At 38.1% G+C, this 18,671-nt stretch overlaps 1 non-coding gene across 1 annotated transcript; it reads left to right on the top strand.

Annotated features, from left to right (window-relative positions):
- The first annotated feature begins 1,038 nt into the window (after nucleotides 1-1,038).
- Nucleotides 1,039-1,146, top strand: LOC112725386 (small nucleolar RNA R71). The gene has a single exon (XR_003164497.1). It is a non-coding gene; the product is annotated as a small nucleolar RNA R71 (small nucleolar RNA).
- Nucleotides 1,147-18,671: the final 17,525 nt, after the last annotated feature.

Below are 18,671 nucleotides of genomic sequence, written 5' to 3'. Positions count from 1 at the left end.
CTCATTACCAAATAGCTTGACATTTAGCTTCATGATTGCTCTTAGATACTGAGAAACTTGCTCTTTAATAACATCTTCATCCTCTTCAGAGGACGAATAATCTTTAGAGCTCATGAATGGCAACAGTAAGTTCAGTGGAATCTCTATGGTCTCTGTATGAGCCTCAGATTCCTTTGGTTCCTCATTAGGGAACTCTTTAGTAGTCAGTGGACGTCCATTGAGGTCTTCTGTAGTGGAAATCACTGTCTCTTCCTCCTCTATATGTTCGGCCATTTTGGACATATTGATGGCCTTGCACTCTCTCTTTGGATTCTCTTCTGTATTGCTTGGGAGAGTACTAGGAGGAGTTTCAGTAACTCTTTTACTCAGCTGACCCACTTGTGCCTCCAAATTTCTAATAGAGGACCTTGTTTCAGTCATGAAACTAAGAGTGGTCTTAGATAGATCAGAGACTATGGTTGCTAAGTCAGAGAGGCTCTGCTTAGAATTCTCTGTTTGTTTCTAAGAAGATGATGGAAAAGGCTTGCTATTGCCAAACCTATTTCTCCCACCATTATTATTGAAGCCTTGATTAGGCTTCTGCTGATCCTTCTATGAAAAATTAGGATGATTCCTCCATGAAGGGTTATAATTGTTTCCATAGGATTCTCCCATGTAATTCACTTCTTCCATTCTAGGATTCTCAGGGTCATAAGCTTCTCCTTTAGAGGAGGCTTCTTTAGTACTGCCGGATGCAGCTTGCAATCCAGTCAGATTCTAAGAAATCATATTGACTTGCTGAGTCAATATTTTGTTCTGAGCCAATATGGCATTCAGAGTATCAATCTCAAGAACTCCTTTCTTCTGAGTCATCCCATTATTCACAGAATTTCTTTCAGAAGTGTACATAAACTGGTTATTTGCAACCATTTCAATGAGTTCCTGGGCTTCTGCAGGTGTTTTCTTTAGATGAAGAGATCCACCAGCAGAGTGGTCCAATGACATCTTAGACAATTCAGACAGACCATCATAGAATATACATAAGATGCTCCATTCTGAAAGCATGTCAGAAAGACACATTCTGATCAATTACTTGTATCTTTCCCAAGCTTCATAGAGGGATTCACCTTCCTTCTGTCTAAAGGTTTGGACTTCCACTCTAAGCTTACTCAATTTTTGAGGTGGAAAGAATTTGGCCAAGAAAACATTGATCAACTTTTTCCAAGAGTTCAGGCTTTCTTTAGGTTGTGAGTCTAACAATGTCCTAGCTCTGTCTCTTACAGCAAAGGGGAAAAGCATAAGTCTGTAGACCTCAGGATTAACCCCATTGGTCTTAACAGTGTCACAGATTTGCAAGAATTCAGCTAAGAACTGATGAGGATCTTCCAATCGAAGTCCATGAAACTTGCAATTCTGGTGCATTAGAGAAACTAATTGAGGCTTAAGCTCAAATTTGCTCTAATTGTAGGAATTGAGACGCTTCTTCCATGGAAGTCAGAAGATGGGGTAGTAAAGTCACCAAGCATCTTCCTTGCATCTCCACCATTGTTATTGTGTTCGGCTGCCATGTCTTCTTCTTTTTTGAAAATTTCTGTAAGGTCCTCTCCAGAGTGTAGTGCTTTAGCTTCTCTTAGCTTCCTCTTCAGAGTCCTTCTAGGTTCATTATCAGCTTCAACAAGAATGTCCTTATCCTTATTCCTGCTCATATGAAAAAGAAGAGAACAGAAAAGAAGAGGAATCCTCTATGTCACAGTATAGAGATTCCTTTATGTGAGTAGAAGAATAGAAGAATGAGGTAGAGAGAGAATAAGAAGAATTCGAACACAGAGAGAGGGAGAGAGTTCGAATTATGAGTAGAAGAGAAGTGTTAATAAATAAATAAAATAAATAGAAAGAGATGAGAGAGGGAATTCGAATATTAATTAAAAGAAAAGAAAAATATTTTTGTTTTTATTTTAATTATTAGTTAGAATTTGAAATTTAAGAAAAGAAATAAAGGCAAATTGAAAACTAAATAAATTAATTAATTAAAAAATTTTTTTGAAAAACTTGTTAGTTAGTTTTCGAAATTAAGAAGTGAAAAAGTAGTTAGCTGATTTTGAAAAAGATAAGAAATAGTAAACTTTTTTAAAATTAAAACAAAAAGTCAAGTAGTTAATTGAAAAATATTTGAAAATAAATTTTAAAAAGATAAGAAGTTAGAAAAAGATTTTGAAATTAAATTTTTGAAAAAGATATGATTGAAATTTATTTTGAAAAAGATTTGAAAAGAAATAAAAAAGATTTGATTTTTAAAATTAAAGTTGATAACTTGACTAACAAGATACTAAAAGATATGATTCTAGAATTTAAAGATTGAACCTTTCTTAACAAGAAAGTAACAAACTTGAAATTTTTGAATCAAAACATTAAATGTTAGCAATAATTTCGAAAATATGAAATAAGAAATAAGAAAAAGATTTTGAAAAATTTTAAGAAAGAATTCGAAAATATTAAAAGAAAATTGAAAAAGATTTGATTTTGAAAAAGATTTGAAAAGATAGAATTTTTAAATTGAAATTTTGACTTGACTAATAAGAAACAACTAAATTTTAAAAATCTTTGACTAAATCAATCCAAAATTTCGAAATTTTTGAATAAAACAAGGGAAAGATGTTATTTTTGATTTTTTTGAATTAATAAAGAAAGAGAAAAATAACAAAATGACACAAGACATAAAAAATTAAGATCAAAACAAATAATGCATGCAAGAACACACTGAATGTCAAGATGAACACCAAGAACACTTTGAAGATCAAGATGAACATCAAGAACACATTTTTTTGAAGATTTTTAAGAAAAGAAACACATGCAAGACACCAAACTTAGAAATTTTTAATGTTTAAATACTATGACTTCGAAAATGCATATGAAAAACAACAAAAAACACAACAAGAAAATTTAAAGATCAAACAAGGACAATCATAAAGAAGAACTTGAAGATCATGAAGAACACAATGCATATATTTTCGAAAATTGAAGAAAAACTAAAACATGCAATTGACACCAAACTTAAAATTTAACACTAGGCTCAAACAAGAAACACAAAATTTTTTTGGTTTTTATGATTTTATTAATTTTTTTGTATATATTTTTTTTTTCGAAAAAATTTTTTGGAAAATGAAGATAAAGAAATTCAAAATTTTTAATAAGAATTCCAGGATTCATGCAATGTTGGTCTAAAAGAATTAGACATGGCCAAATGGCCAGCCAAGCTTTAGCACAGAATTATAAATGAGAATCCCAAGGCTGATGCAATGTTATTCTAAAGTTTCGGTCCAACAGAATTAGACATGGCCAAATGGCCAGCCAAGCTTTAATATTACAATTACATACAACAATCCAATGAATATGATAAGTTAAAGTTTCGGTCCAAAAGATTAGACATGGCTTAATAGTCAGCCAAGCTTTAACATACCATCATGAAGCTCGAAGGTGGAATTCATTCTTAAAAATTTTGATGAATTTTTAGAAAACTAAATATTTTTTTGAATGATTTTTCGAAAATAAAAATAAAAAGCTTAAACATAAAATAAAATTACCCAATCTAAGCAACAAGATGAACCGTCAGTTGTCCAAACTCGAACAATCCCCGGCAACGGTGTCAAAAACTTAGTGCACGAAATTGCAATCACACTTTTGCAACTCCGCACAACTAACCAGCAAGTGCACTGGGTCGTCCAAGTAATACCTTACGTGAGTAAGGGTCGATCCCACGGAGATTGTCGGCTTGAAGCAAGCTATAGTCATCCTATAAATCTTAGTCAGGCGGATTCAAATGGTTATGAAGTTTTGATAATTAAAACATAAAATAAAATAAAGATACTTATGTAACTCATTGGTGGGAATTTCAGATAAGTGTTTGGAGATGCTTTGTTGCTTCTGAACCTCTGCTTTCCTATTGTCTTCTTCTAATCATGCGTGCTCCCTTCCATGGCAAGCTGTATGATCCTCTCGGATGAAAAATACCAGGTACAGCTACCGCACGGCTAATCATCTGTCGGTTCTCACTAGCGTCGGAATAGGATCTCTCTATCCATTTGCACACTGTCACTGCACCCAACATTCGCAATTTTGAAGCTCTTCACAGTCATCCCTTCCCAGATCCTACTCGGAATACCACAGACAAGGTTTAGACTTTCTGGATCTCAGGAATGCTGCCAATTAGTTCTAGCCTATACCACGAAGATACTAATCTCACAGACTCGGTCTGTGTATTAGATACCCAAGAGAATATACTCTGGCTGTCGTCCAATGACTACGTTGAACATCATGTAGACCACTTGTGGTTGTCAGGCACGTGGATCTTGGCTAATCGAGTAACAAAGATAGTGGGTGATTGTCACGGGTCACCCCTTCATTCTGACTTAACTGAATTAAGTACGAGAGTATATCTTGGAGAAGAAGTAGGCGTGAATTGAAAGAAAAATAATAGTACTTGCATTAATTCATGAAGAACAGCAGAGCTCCACACCTTAATCTATGAGGTGTAGAAACTCCACCGTAGAAAATACATAAGTGAAAAGAGGTCTAGGCATGGCCGTGAGGCTAGCCTCCAAACGTCTAAAGTATGATTCAAAAAGATGATCAAAAGCTCTCTAATACAATAGTAAAAAGTGCTATTTATACTAAACTAGTTACTAGGGTTTACAGAAAATAAGTAACTAAGTGCAGATAGTGCAGAAATCCACTTCCGGAGCCCACTTGGTGTGTGCTTGGGCTGAGCATTGAAGCTTTCACGTGCATAGGCCATTCTTGGAGTTAAACGCCAGCTTGGGTGCCAGATTGGGCGTTTAACTCCAGTTCTGGTGCCAGTTCTGGCGTTTTACATAAGTGTGCACTTGCTGGTTAGTTGTGCGGAGTTGTGAAAAGTGTGATCACAATTTCGTGCACCAAGTTTTTGAAGAGGTGTTGAGTTGATTGGTCAAGGGTATTTGGGGAAGAGTGTTATGGAAAGTGTGAAGAGGAGAGAAAGAGAGGTGGGGTAGCTGGGGATCCTGTGGGGTCCACAGATCTTGAGGTGTCAAGGAATTCGGGTCCCTGCACCTTTCTGGTGTTTAAACGCCCACTGTGTGCCAATTCTGGCATTTAACACCAACTCTGCTACCTTTTCTGGCATTAAACGCCAGGCTGATGCCCTTTTCTGGTGTTAAACGCCAGCCTGATGCCCTTCTCTGGCGTTTAACGCCAACCATGTCCAAGCCACTGCTCAAAACCCCTCTGAGGATAGTGAGAGCCCAGAAAAGGGTGAAGAACTGGCGTTAAACGCCCAAAGGATGGCCAATTCTGGCATTCAAACGCCAGAAAAGGGTGGAAACCTGGCGTTAAACTTCCAAAAAACACCCAATGCTAGCGTTCAAACGCCATTAAGGGGTCAGACACCTGCAAGTGCTGATAACAACCCCCTTAAGCAGGCTTCTCCAACCACTTCTGTAGGAAGTAAACCTGCAGCAACTAAGGTTGAAGAATACAAAGCCAAGATGCATTATCCTCAAAAACTCCGCCAAGCGGAATAGGATAAACAATTTGTCTGCTTTGCAGACTATCTCAGGACTCTTGAAATAAAGATTCCGTTTGCAGAGGCACTTGAGCAAATACCCTCTTATGCTAAGTTCATGAAAGAGATCTTAAGTCATAAGAAGGATTGGAGAGAAATTGAAAAAGTTTTCCTCACTGAAGAATGCAGTGCAGTCATTCTGAAGAGCTTACCAGAAAGCTTAAAGATCCCGAAAGCTTTAGGATACCATGCACATTAGAGGATGCTTGTACCAAGACAGCTCTATGTGATCTTGGGGCAAGTATCAACCTAATACCTGCATCCACTATCAAAAAGCTTGGTTTGACCGATGAATTTAAACCAACCCGGATATGCCTCCAATTTGCTGATGGCTCTATTAAAATTCCATCAGGTATAATTGAGGACATGATTGTCAAGGTTGGGCCATTTACCTTTCCTACTAACTTTGTAGTGCTGGAAATGGAGGAGTACAAGAGTGCAACTCTCATTCTAGGAAGACCTTTTCTAGCAACTGGATGAACCCTCATTGACGTCCAAAAAGGGAAGATAACCCTGAGAGTCAATGAGGATGAGTTTAAGTTAAATGCTATCAAAGCTATGCAGCATCCAGACACATCAAAAGACTGCCTGAGCGTTGATATTATTGACTCCCTGGTGGAAGAGGTCAATATGACTGAGAGTCTTGAATCAGAGCTAGAGGACATTTTTAAAGATGTTCAACCTGATCTGGAGGAACCAGAGAAAACAGAAGAACCTCTGAAAACTCCTCAGGAAGAGGAGAAGCCTCCTAAACCCGAGCTCAAACCACTACCACCATTCCTGAAATATGTATTTCTGGGAGAAGATGACACTCTTCCCGTGATCATAAGCTCTACTCTAGAGCCACAGGAAGAGGAAGCACTAATTCAGGTGCTAAGGACACACAAGACAGCTATTGGGTGGTCCATAAGTGATCTTAAGGGCATTAGCCCAGCCAGATGCATGCACAAGATCCTATTGGAGGATGATGCTAAGCCAGTGGTTTAACCACAGAGGCGGCTGAATCCAGCCATGAAAGAGGTGGTGCAGAAAGAGGTCACTAAGTTACAAGAGGCTAGGATTATTTATCCTATTTCTGATAGCCCCTGGGTGAGCCCTGTCCAAGTTGTCCTCAAGAAGGGAGGAATGACAGTGGTTCATAATGAAAAGAATGAACTAGTTCCTACAAGAACAGTTACATGGTGGCGTATGTGTATTGACTACAGAAGGCTCAATACAGCCACCAGAAAGGATCATTTTCCTTTACCATTCATAGACCAGATGCTAGAGAGACTAACAGGCCATGAATACTACTGCTTTTTGGATGACTATTCAGGTTACAACCAAATTGCAGTAGATCCTCAGGACCAAGAGAAAACAGCATTCACATGTCCATCTGGAGTATTTGCCTACAGAAGGATGCCATTTGGTCTGTGTAATGCACCTGTAACCTTTCAGAAGTGCATGCTCTCTATCTTCTCTGAAATGGTAGAGAAATTTCTGGAAGTCTTCATGGATGACTTCTCAGTATTTGGAGACTCATTCAGCTCCTGTCTTGACCATCTAGCACTTGTTCTAAAAAGGTGCCTAGAGATTAACCTGGTTTTAAACTGGGAGAAATGTCACTTTATGGTGACTGAAGGAATTGTCCTTGGGCACAAAATTTCGAACAAGGGAATAAAGGTGGATCAAGCTAAGGTAGAGGTAATTGAAAAATTACCACCACCTACCAATGTTAAGGCAATCAGAAGTTTTCTGGGCCATGCAGGATTCTATAGGAGGTTTATAAAGGATTTTTCAAAAATTGCAAAACCTCTGAGCCATCTGCTAGCTGCTGACACGCCATTTGTCTTTGACACAGAGTGTCTGCAGGCGTTTGAAACTCTGAAAGCTAAGCTGGTCACAGCACCAGTCATTTCTGCACCAGACTGGACATTACCATTCGAACTAATGTGTGATGCCAGTGACCATGCCATTGCTGAAGTATTGGGACAGAGGCATGACAAGCTTCTACATGTCATTTATTATGCTAGCCATGTTTTAAATGACGCGCAGAAGAATTACACAACTACAGAAAAGGAGTTGCTTGCAGTGGTTTATGTCATTGACAAGTTCATATCTTATTTAGTAGGATCAAAAGTGATTGTGTACACTGACCATGCTGCTCTAAAATATCTCCTCACAAAGCAGGATTCAAAACCCAGACTCATAAGATGGGTGTTACTTCTGCAAGAGTTTGATATAGAAATAAGAGACAAAAAAGGGACAAAAAACCAAGTAGCTGATCACCTGTCCCGGATAGAACCAGTAGCAGGAGCGTTCCTCCCCCTACTGAGATCTCTAAAACCTTCCTGGATGAGCAACTCTTTGCCATTCAGGAAGTATCGTGGTTTGCAGACATTGTAAACTATAAAGCTGTGAGATTCATACCCAAAGAGTACAGTAAGCAGCAAACAAAAAAATTAATTTCTGATGCAAAATACTATTTGTGGGATGAACCATACCTCTTTAAGAGATGTGCAGATGGAATGATCCGTAGATGTGTGCCTAGAGAAGAGGCACAGAAGATCCTATGGCATTGCCATGGATCACAATATGGAGGATATTTCGGAGGTGAGCGAACAGCCACCAAGGTTCCCCAATGTGGCTTCTACTGGCCTACCCTCTATAGAGACTCCCGAGAGTTTGTACGTAACTGTGACAGTTGCCAGCGAGCTGGTAATCTGCCTCACGGTTATGCCATGCCTCAGCAAGGGATCTTAGAAATTGAGTTGTTTGATGTATGGGGTATTGACTTCATGGGGCCTTTCTCACCATCATATTCAAACACTTATATTCTGGTGGCAGTAGACTATGTATCTAAATGGGTAGAAGCAATTGCAACACCCACTAATGATACTAAGACAGTGATGAAGTTCCTTCAGAAGCATATCTTCAACAGGTTTGGTGTCCCTAGGATACTGATCAGTGATAGAGACACTCATTTCTGTAATAAACAGCTTGACTCTGCTCTGGTCCGATATGGAATTAACCATAAAGTGGCAACTCTATATCATCCATAGACAAATGAGCAGGCTGAAGTCTCGAATAGAGAACTAAAACAAATCCTGGAACGGATTGTAAGTACCCGTAAAAGGGATTGGGCAAGAAGTCTGGATGATGCTCTGTGGGCATACAGAACATCATTCAAGACTCCTATAGGGACCTTTCTGTAAGGCCCACATCGGTTGGAGAGGGGAACGAAGCATGCCTTATAAGGGTGTGGATACCTCTCCCTAGCATGACGCGTTTTGACGAGTGAGTGTGGGGGGGCTTCGGCTATCATCCCTATCGTCAAAAGCAAAACCGTGAGGCCTTGTGTGCCAAAGCGGACAATATCGTGCTAGCGGGTGGTCTGGGCTGTTACACTTTCCATACCAGCTTGTGTATGGAAAACCCTGTCATCTACCAGTGGAACTGGAACACAAAGCCTACTGGGCAACCAGGTTCCTAAACCTTGATGCTAAGATAGCTGGAGAGAAAAGATTACTCCAGTTGAATGAGCTAGAGGAGTTCAGACTCAATGCTTTCGAAAATGCTAAAATTTATAAAGAGAAAGCAAAAAGATAGCATGACAAAAGGCTGTCATCTAGAGTCTTTGAGCCAGGACAGAAGGTCCTGCTGTTTAACTCTAGGCTCAGATTGTTTCCTGGGAAATTGAAATCCCGGTGATTACAAGTGTGTCACCATATGGTGGTTATGTAGAGCTTCAAGATATTGATTCTGACAAAAAGTTCATTGTTAATGGATAGAGAATCAAACATTATCTTGAAGGCGATGTTGAGCAAGAGTGCTCAAAACTGAGACTAAATTAAAAAGCTCAGTAAAAAAGTCCAGCTAAAGACAGTAAAGAAACGCTTATTGGGAGGCAACCCATCTATTATAAAAAATTAGATATTTATAACAATTATATAAATTTATTTAATTTTGTTCCTAATGTTAGCTAATGATTTCAGTGAATAAGTCAGGAAAATAGAGGTTCAAGACATAAAGCAGAGAAATCACAGAGAAAAAGAGCTCACTAGCGTCAAAACGCCAGTAAAGGGGTATTTTGGGTGTTAAACGCCAGAATGGGCAGCATTCTGGGCGTTTAACGCCAGAAACAGCATCATACTGGGCGTTCAGAAAAAAGCCCAGTAACAAAGGATTTCTGGCGTTTAACGCCAGCCAGGGTACCTGGCTAGGCGTTAAACGCCCAAAATGGCCACCAGATGGGCGTTTAACGCCAGAACAGCAAGGAGAGAGGTAATTTCGTTTCCAATTCAATTTTTTTCGAATTTTCATGTTTTAATTAAAAATTTTCTGCATCCAAATATTACAAGCATTCATTTTTTAATTTCTATTCCCAAAAATTCATAATCTTATAAATTCTTTTTAATTCTTTTTCAATTTTTTTCAATTCTTTTCCAAAACTCATTCATCTTTCTAATTTCTTTTTAAATCTTTTTAAATCATTCATATTATCTTTTATTTCTTAGATGCATAAACAAAAATTCAGATTTAACTTCCTCATATCTTTTTCATATCTTTTAAATTTTGAAAAAAAAACCTTATCTTTTTCATATCATGTTTACCTTTTATCAATCATATCTTTCAATCATATCTTTTTCTAAAGAAATTCAAACCCATTCCCTCCCTCCCTTTTAAATCTACATTCAGCCATCCCCTTTAACCCATCATTCGAATCCTTCTCTCCGTCTATTCATCTTCTTTTTATTTTTTCTTGAGGACAACCAACTATCTAAGTTTGGTGTGATTTCTGTGATCCCTGAGCTAAAACAAACAAATCTCATGGCTCCCAAAGGAAGACAAACCGCTTCAAGAGGCAAGAAAGAAAGTAATCCAAAACTACCTTGGATGCATGAGAATTTCTGCACCAAAGAACATACAGACCATTACTTCAAAATTATGTGCAGAAGATCAGTGATCCCAGAAGTTAAGTTCAATCTAAAAGAAGATGAATACCCGGAGATCCAAGAGCAGATTCAAAACAGGGGCTGGAAAGTCCTGGTGAATCCTGAGATACATGTTGGAAGAAACATGATCCAGGAGTTCTATGCAAATCTGTGGATGACAGAAAAGCAAAGATTAGAAGGAACTGCTTTCTACTCCTTTCGGACTATGGTCAGAGGGAAGATTATTTACTTCCACTTTGACAAAGTGAGAGAAGTTCTCAAACTTCCTCAACTACAAGATGATCCAGAGTCCTTTAATAGGAGAATGGCCAAGGATAAAAGGCTAGATCAAGTTCTAGAGGACATATGCCTCCCTAGAACCAAGTGGATTACTAATTCAAAAGGTGTCCCAAACCAGCTAAAGAGAGGATATCTCAAACCAGTTGCTAGAGGTTGGCTGAATTTCATTGGGCGTTCTATACTCCCAACCAGCAACTGATCTGAAGTCACTGTCAAAAGGGCAGTGATGATTCACTGTATTATGCTGGTGAAAGAGGTAGAGATTCATCAGCTGATCCTGTTGAAATTTACATGTTTGCAAACAAGGAATCCACTGAGGCCAAATTGGCCTACCCAAGCTTGATTAGTCTGTTATGTAAAGATGCGGGGGTACAGATGGGCGTGGATGAATATATCCCAGTTGAATGCCCAATCACCAAAAAAGTGATGGATGGACCTCAAATTCAAGATAACCTCATTAAGAGGGGGGCGCATGAGCTCCTCCCAGAAATTCCTCAATTTGACTATTGGGCTCGCTTAGAAGCATCTTCACCAAGCTGCAAGAAGCTGTGAATCAACTCAAAGAAGAGCAACAGAATCAAAACAGCATGCTCTGCAAATTGCTCATAGAACAAAAGAAACAAGGGCGCGAGATACAGGAGCTAAAGCGCCAGAAGTTGTCCCTTGAAGAGCCAGACGTCCCACAAATTGAAGGAGCACTTACCTCTCAAAATGAAGGTTGTTGAGTCCTAACTCTGTGATAACTTTTATTATTAGAAACCTATTTTAAGAGTTACATAAGCATTATTATTAGAGTCATTTATTTTTATCTCTTTAATTTCTTTTCTTTTATTATTTGTCTGCTTTTATGTTTATTTTATGTCTTATTTTTATTACATGATCATTAAAGTTTAGAGTCTATGTCTTAAAGCTATGAATGATTCCATGAATCCCTCACTTTTCTTAAATGAAAAATGCTTTTATTTGCAAAAGAACAAGAAGTGCTTAATTTCGAAAGTTATCTTGAAATTAGTTTAATGTGGTGACAACACTTCTTGCCTTCTGAATGTATGCTTGAACAGTGCATATTTTTTATAGTGAAGTTTATGAATGTTAAAATTGTTGGCTCTTGAAAGAATAACGAAAAAAGAGAAATGTTATTGATAATCTGAAAAATCATAAAATTGATTCTTGAAGCAAGAAAAAGTAGTGAAAAACACAAAGCTTGCGAAAAAAATGGCGAAAAATAAAGAAAAAGAAAAAGCAAGCAGAAAAAACCAGTAGCTCTTTAAACCAAAAGGCAAGAGCAAAAAGCCAATAACCCTTTAAACTAAAAGGAAAGGGTAAAAAAGATCCAAGGCTTTGAGCATTAATGGATAGGACGGCCCAAAGGAATAAAATCCTAGCCTAAGCAGCTAAATCAAGCTGTCCCTAACCATGTGCTTGTGGCGTGAAGGTGTCAAGTGAAAAGCTTGAGACTGAGCGGTTAAAGTCGTGGTCCAAAGCAAAAAGAGTGTGCTTAAGAGCTCTGGGCACCTCTAACTGGGGACTCTAGCAAAGCTGAGTCACAATCTGAAAAGGTTCACCCAGTTATGTGTCTGTGGCATTTATGTATCCGGTGGTAATACTGGAAAATAAAATGCTTAGGGTCACGACCAAGACTCATAAAGTAGCTGTGTTCAAAAATCAACATACTGAACTAAGAGAATCAATAACACTATCTGTATTTCTGAGTTCCTATGGATGCCAATCATTCTGAACTTCAAAGGATAAAGTGAGATGCCAAAACTGTTCAGGAGCAAAAAGCTACTAGTCCCGCTCATCTAATTGAAACTAATCTTCATTGATATTTTTGAGATTTATTGCATATTCTCTTCTTTTTATCATATTTTGTTTTTGGTTGCTTGGGGACAAGCAACAATTTAAGTTTGGTGTTGTGATGAGCAGATAATTTATACCCTTTTTGGCATTGTTTTTACATAGTTTTTAGTATGTTTTAGTTACTTTTTATTATATTTTTATTAAGTTTTTATGAAAAAATCACATTTCTGGACTTTACTATGAGTTTGTGTGTTTTTCTATAATTTCGGGTATTTTCTGGCTGAAATTGAGGGACCTGAGCAAAAATCTAATTCAGAGGCTGAGAAAGGACTGCAGATGCTGTTGGATTCTGACCCTTCTGAAGTCGAAGTGAATTTGCTCGAGCTACAAAAGCCCAATTGGCACGTCCTCAATTGCGTTGGAAAGTAGACATCTTGGGCTTTCCAGAAATATATAATAGTCCATACTTTGCCCGATATTTGATGGCCTAAACTGGCGTTAAACGCCATCCAGAGACCTTTTTCTGGCATAAAACGCCAGAACTGGCACACTTCTTGGCGTTAAATGCCCATTTTGGCACCCAGGGTGGTGTTTAACTCCAACTTGAGGCATATGCACGTGAAAGCTTGAAAGCTCAGCCCAAACACTCACCAAGTGGGTCCTGGAAGTGGATTTCTGCACTATCTGCACTTAGTTACTCATTTTCTGTAAACCTAAGTTACTAATCTAGTATAAAAACTACTTTTAGAGATTCATTTGGCAACTCATGACATTTTACATTTAACATTGTATCTTCTACAACATGAGTCTCTAAACCCCATAGGCGGGGGTGAGGAGCTCTGCTGTGTCTCAATGGATTAATGCAATTACTATTTTTTTTTCTATTCAACTACGCTTGATTCTGTTCTAAGATATTCACTCGAACCTCAATCTGGAGAAGATGATGATCCGTGACACTCATCATTATTCTCACATCTATGAACACGTGCCTGACAACCACTCCCGTTCTACTTGTGCTGAACGTAGTCATTGGGTGGCAGCTTGAGTGTGTATCTCTTGGGTCTCTGATTCATGGACCGAGTCCATGAAATCAGAACCTTCGTGGTATAGGCTAGAACCAATTGGCAGCATTCCTGGGATCCGGAAAGTCTAAACCTTGTCTGTGGTATTCCGAGTAGGATCTGGGAAGGGAAGACTGTGACGAGCTTCAAACTCACGAATGTTGGGCGCAGTGACAGTGTGCAAAAGGATAGAGAGATCCTATTCCGACACTAGTGAGAATCGACAGATGATTAGCCATGCGGTAGCTGTGCCTGGTATTTTTCATCCGAGACGAGAAAGCAGACAGTTGATTAGTCGTGTAGAGACTGTACTTGGACCATTTTCACTGAGAGGATCATACAGCCTGCCATGGAAGGAAGCCATGCGTGTTTGGAGAATAAGACAGTAGGAAAGCAGAGATTCAGATGACAGAGCATCTCCTGAACCTCAACCTGTTCCTCATTACTAAATCATAAGTATTATTTATTTTATGTTATTTACTTTTCATAAACAAAAATCATCTTTATCATTAATCTCCTGACTAAGATTTACAAGATAACCATAGCTTGCTTCAAGCCAACAATCTCCGTGGGATCGACCCTTACTCACGTAAGGTATTACTTGGACGACCCAGTGCACTTGCTGGTTAGTTGTGCGGAGTTGTGAAAAGTGTTATCACAATTTCGTGCACCAACTCCCTACTGCATGAGTGTGCAGGGCACTATATCTCTGGTGTGGTAGAAAAGGCTACATCCGGAAGGATGTGTCGGGTTGGCATTTACGGACCGACAAGTGATATCACGAGCCAATAGGACATGCATTCATCATATGCATCTCTTATGTGCTTGTTTGCTTTGATTACTTGAGTTTGCCTAATTGTGTAATATGCCTACTTGCTTCTTGAATTACTTGTTATATATGAATACTACCTGTGTTTTACTTGCTTGCATTAGTTGTGATTGTCTGGTGTTAAGGAGGTTAGGTAGGTGGTGGTGATGGGATCGCACGGAGGGTAGGTTGGTGAAGGCTGTGGGACAGAGGTGATTAGTTTTAGTTAGAAATTCCCTAAGTTTAGATAACCCTGTATATTGTTTATGGTCTTTATTTATTTATTTTTGATAAGCGTGGATATCTGTATCGGCGTGAAGTTCTAGGATTGCCTTTGGCGTCCAGGAACCTTACATCTTACATATTGGGCACTATTACCATACTGAGAACCTCCGGTTCTCATACCATATGCTGTTGTTGATTTTTCAGATGCAGGTCGTAATTCACCTCGGTGAGTTTGCGGACATGGTGACAGAGCAGAGTATGGTTCCTTCCTTGTTTACTTTTGTTGTAGTATTCTCTCACCATTTGTATATTTAACTTTGTTGCCTTAGAGGCTTTGTTTTCTAAAAACTCTGAGAGATAGGCTGTTGCTGTTTTAAAACTCTAAAACTATGTTGTATTAAGTTTGACTAGCCATCCTAAACTCTGCAAGCTGTGATTAGTTCTCTTTTGTATATTATACTTATATATATCTTGTTTACTTTAATTATTACCTTGTGTACCCTGGAGCTATCTACAAGGTTTTATATATATTATGTCTTTTCTATTCGTATCTATACGTTTAGTCTTCGTGTGTGAATGCTTCGCGTTTCGTGAATTCTGCTTTACGCAAATTGAGCTTTTATTCTTTCATCGGGCTTCTAGTTATATAAACTTTTGGACATATATTATATATTATAAGCTTTAGAACTGTCGTGGCTCATTGTTATTCTTTGCCTTACGGCTAGAGGTAAGGCTTAGGGCAACCGGATGTTACATTTAGTGGTATCAGAGTGGTTCGTCCTCGTGAGCCTGAGGGATGGACCGATTGTGCTTTGTTGCACACTCTGGGTCATTTTTCTTTCATGCTATTTATGTTATCTACTTGATATGCATAGCATGCTTATTTGTGAGTGCCTTTGGAGATAATTGAAGCACTGAGCTTGGGATATTGAGACTGATCACCTCGATATCAATTGTTTAGTGTGGAAAGGCAACCCGAATGGCAACTCACAGACGAGGTCAATCATGTTCACGGAGAGATAGTGAGTATGACTAGCCTAGTCAATGTGTTTCGAGCTCAACATGTTCAAGAGGACCAGTTCGTGGAGTTTGCGACATATCAGTTGATGGGTGCGGCTCAGCACTAGTGGCAACGGAAGTAATGACAGATGCTTTTGTGGTTTTTAACTTTGATTTTCAGTTTCTAACTGGTATGGGTTTGAATCATGTTGAAAAATTTTTTGAGATTTAGAATCATTTTCAAATTTGGTTTGGAACTTTGGTTAAATGATTTGGTTTTGAAACTAGGTCGAAACTCTTTGGTTAAATGATATGATTTAAAAGGGAAAGTGAGTTCTATGATTTTGTTAACTTGTGAATTTGGTTTGTAATTTAACTTATCAAAAGGGATTCAAATTGGAAGGTTCTGATTTAAGGATTTTAATAAATTTAGAAAAATCATGCTTGAAGTGATTGATTTACAAATAAATTATTTTTGACTCTTTTGAGAAAGTTTTAACAATGAACTCATTTAGATTGAACTTGTTTTAAAGGAAAAGTATTACAAAATTGGTATTTGGTTTAAAGGAAAAATTCCGAATTCTTAACGACGATAATCAGAGTGACACAACGGAAGGTGAGAGGGAACATTGACACGGTAAGATGAACGAGGATATATCACGCGGTTCGAATTTTTGAGGGCGAAAATTTTATTAGGAGGGGAGAATGTAAGAACCAGCTTAACCAATTTAGTAAAATAATAAATTTTTAAGTGCCCGGAGTAGATTCAAAATTTAGAAGTTTTAATTTGAAAATTTAAAGGTGAAATTTGATTTCAATGAATTTTTCTGAGTTGGAAAATGTATCTTTTTCGAAAAGTTTTTGTAAAAATGCGTACTTGGACTTAAGCCGGTAGTATCGACTCTAGTCTGTCTAGTACCGCGTATTTTGGAAAATAAGATTTTGAAAATTGATTTATTGTTTTGAAAAGATAAAAATAATTTAGAATCGAAAAATAGACGCTAATCTTAAAGGTCTTGGCCTAAAGTGGACCATACGGGCTAAAAGCGCTAACGGGTTGGACCGGGCCCAAACTGAGCCCAAGGTCCAACATACATATATGTGTTTAATGAGCTTTAAGCTCATTTTGAAGGGAAGAGAGAGAGAGAGAGAGAGAGAGAGAGAGAGCTTGGATAGGTGATGGTGGGGGGTGAAACCCCATTGTCACTATTCATCATCACCTTCCGGGAGCCATAACTTGAGCTACGGAACTCCGATTTACAAGCCGTTTATAGCCACGTGAAACTCTCATTGAGCTCTTCAATTCTAGCTAGGCATTGTTGGTAAGATATCTCAACTCACACTATAGTTTCCAGCCCTAGATTTTTGCATGTTTGGGTTATAGTTTTGAGTAGATTTTGTGGTTTTGGTTATTTAGGTGATCTCTAGAAGCGGGTAATTATCGGGCTTTGTCCCAATCACCGTTGGATAAGGTAAGGAACCTCTATATCCTTGTGTTTTGGTGTAGTGTGAGTTTTAGTTGATAATGCATGGTTATGTTGTATGTATGAAGCTTGTTTTTGGAGTTGGTGGTGGCTTTTGGTTTGGCTTTGGTGGTTTAGAGCTTGGTGGAAGCTTGTTGGAATCAAGTTTGGTGTTTGAGCATTTTGGGAATCGGCCAAGGTATGGTTTCAGTTTCTTTTATATAATATGTAATGTTTCTGGACATTTAGGCTAGTGGCCCTAAGATAGGTTGAAAGTGAATGTATTGGCTGGTTAAATGTGTGTATGTGTATTATGTGTGGTGGAATTGCTTTGGAGGTTGGACTATGAGTTGGTAATGATAAATGAGAAAATCAATGAATGTGATGGTTTGGAATGGTGAGAATCTGGTAAAATTGGTGTATGGATTGATAATTATTAAGTTTGTTGTGGATGATATTGGTTGATGTTGATAGGCGTTTATGAGGATTGTGAAAAAGTGAATATTGATAATGATTGCTAATGTTGAGTTTAATTGAAGAGAAGTATGAATATTGATGTTAATGAGGATTTGTATTAGATGTTGATGTTAATAAAGGTTGGGGATGGTGAAGTGTAGGTATTGGATTATTAATTATTGAGATTTGAGTCTTATAAGTGGATTTTGGTGGTTGAAATTGATGAAAGTATATGTTGTAGGTTTTGAAATGAATAGAAAGATAAATGGATGTGATTTAGATACATTAGGACTGATTTGGATATAGAACAATTGGTTATGTATTGGGAGTTTTCATAAAGTTGAGTTTTTAGTGTTTTTGGTAAAAATGGATTTTAGGCCAACTTTGGCGGATCATATCTTGAGCTACCGTTTTTGAAATTTATTGATTTTTGTATCAAATTAAAGACAATTCAAAGAGCTTTTAAAGGGTATAGATTTTGTGGAAATCGGAATTTTGTGGTGAAAGATATGATCGTCAGAAGTTGGTATCAGAAATCTGAAATTCTGTGATATTGCAGAATTTGAGATTTCTGGTTTTTATGTGCGCACGCAAACTCTGGTGTGCACGCTCACCTTGCAAAATTTGCAAGCTATGCGTACGCACAAACTCGTGCGCGCGCACACGCTGGGATTGGTAGTCTGTTCAGGCGGATCACACGTATCTGTGCGCATGTTTAAAATGAAAGCTTTTATCTTCTGTGCGTATGCACACATCTATGCGTATGCACGCTTCTTGAAAATCCTTTTGTGCGTGCGTACGCACAACCCTATTCTTACGCACACTGCCCTGTTTTTAATAAAAATCTTGTTTTTAACCGTTCACCTTTCCGGCAAGCTTGCAAACTTCCATAACACTTGTTTAAAACCTTTTCCAGTTTTCGGATCTTGAATCAAAGAAGTAAATAATAGAGGAATAAAAATGGTATTTTTAGTTATGAGTTTAGAGCCGGTGATATAGGTATGGAAGGTTTGTGTATTTTTCTAGCTTGAATTGGTGAAAGTTGAGTTGTGAAGTTTATGGTTGAAGAGA

The sequence above is a fragment of the Arachis hypogaea genome, chromosome 11 (assembly GCF_003086295.3).
Source record: "Arachis hypogaea cultivar Tifrunner chromosome 11, arahy.Tifrunner.gnm2.J5K5, whole genome shotgun sequence".
Lineage (NCBI taxonomy): Eukaryota > Viridiplantae > Streptophyta > Magnoliopsida > Fabales > Fabaceae > Arachis > Arachis hypogaea.
The sequence above is the reverse complement of the archived record's forward strand: the minus strand, read 5'-3'. Positions and strand labels throughout refer to the sequence as shown.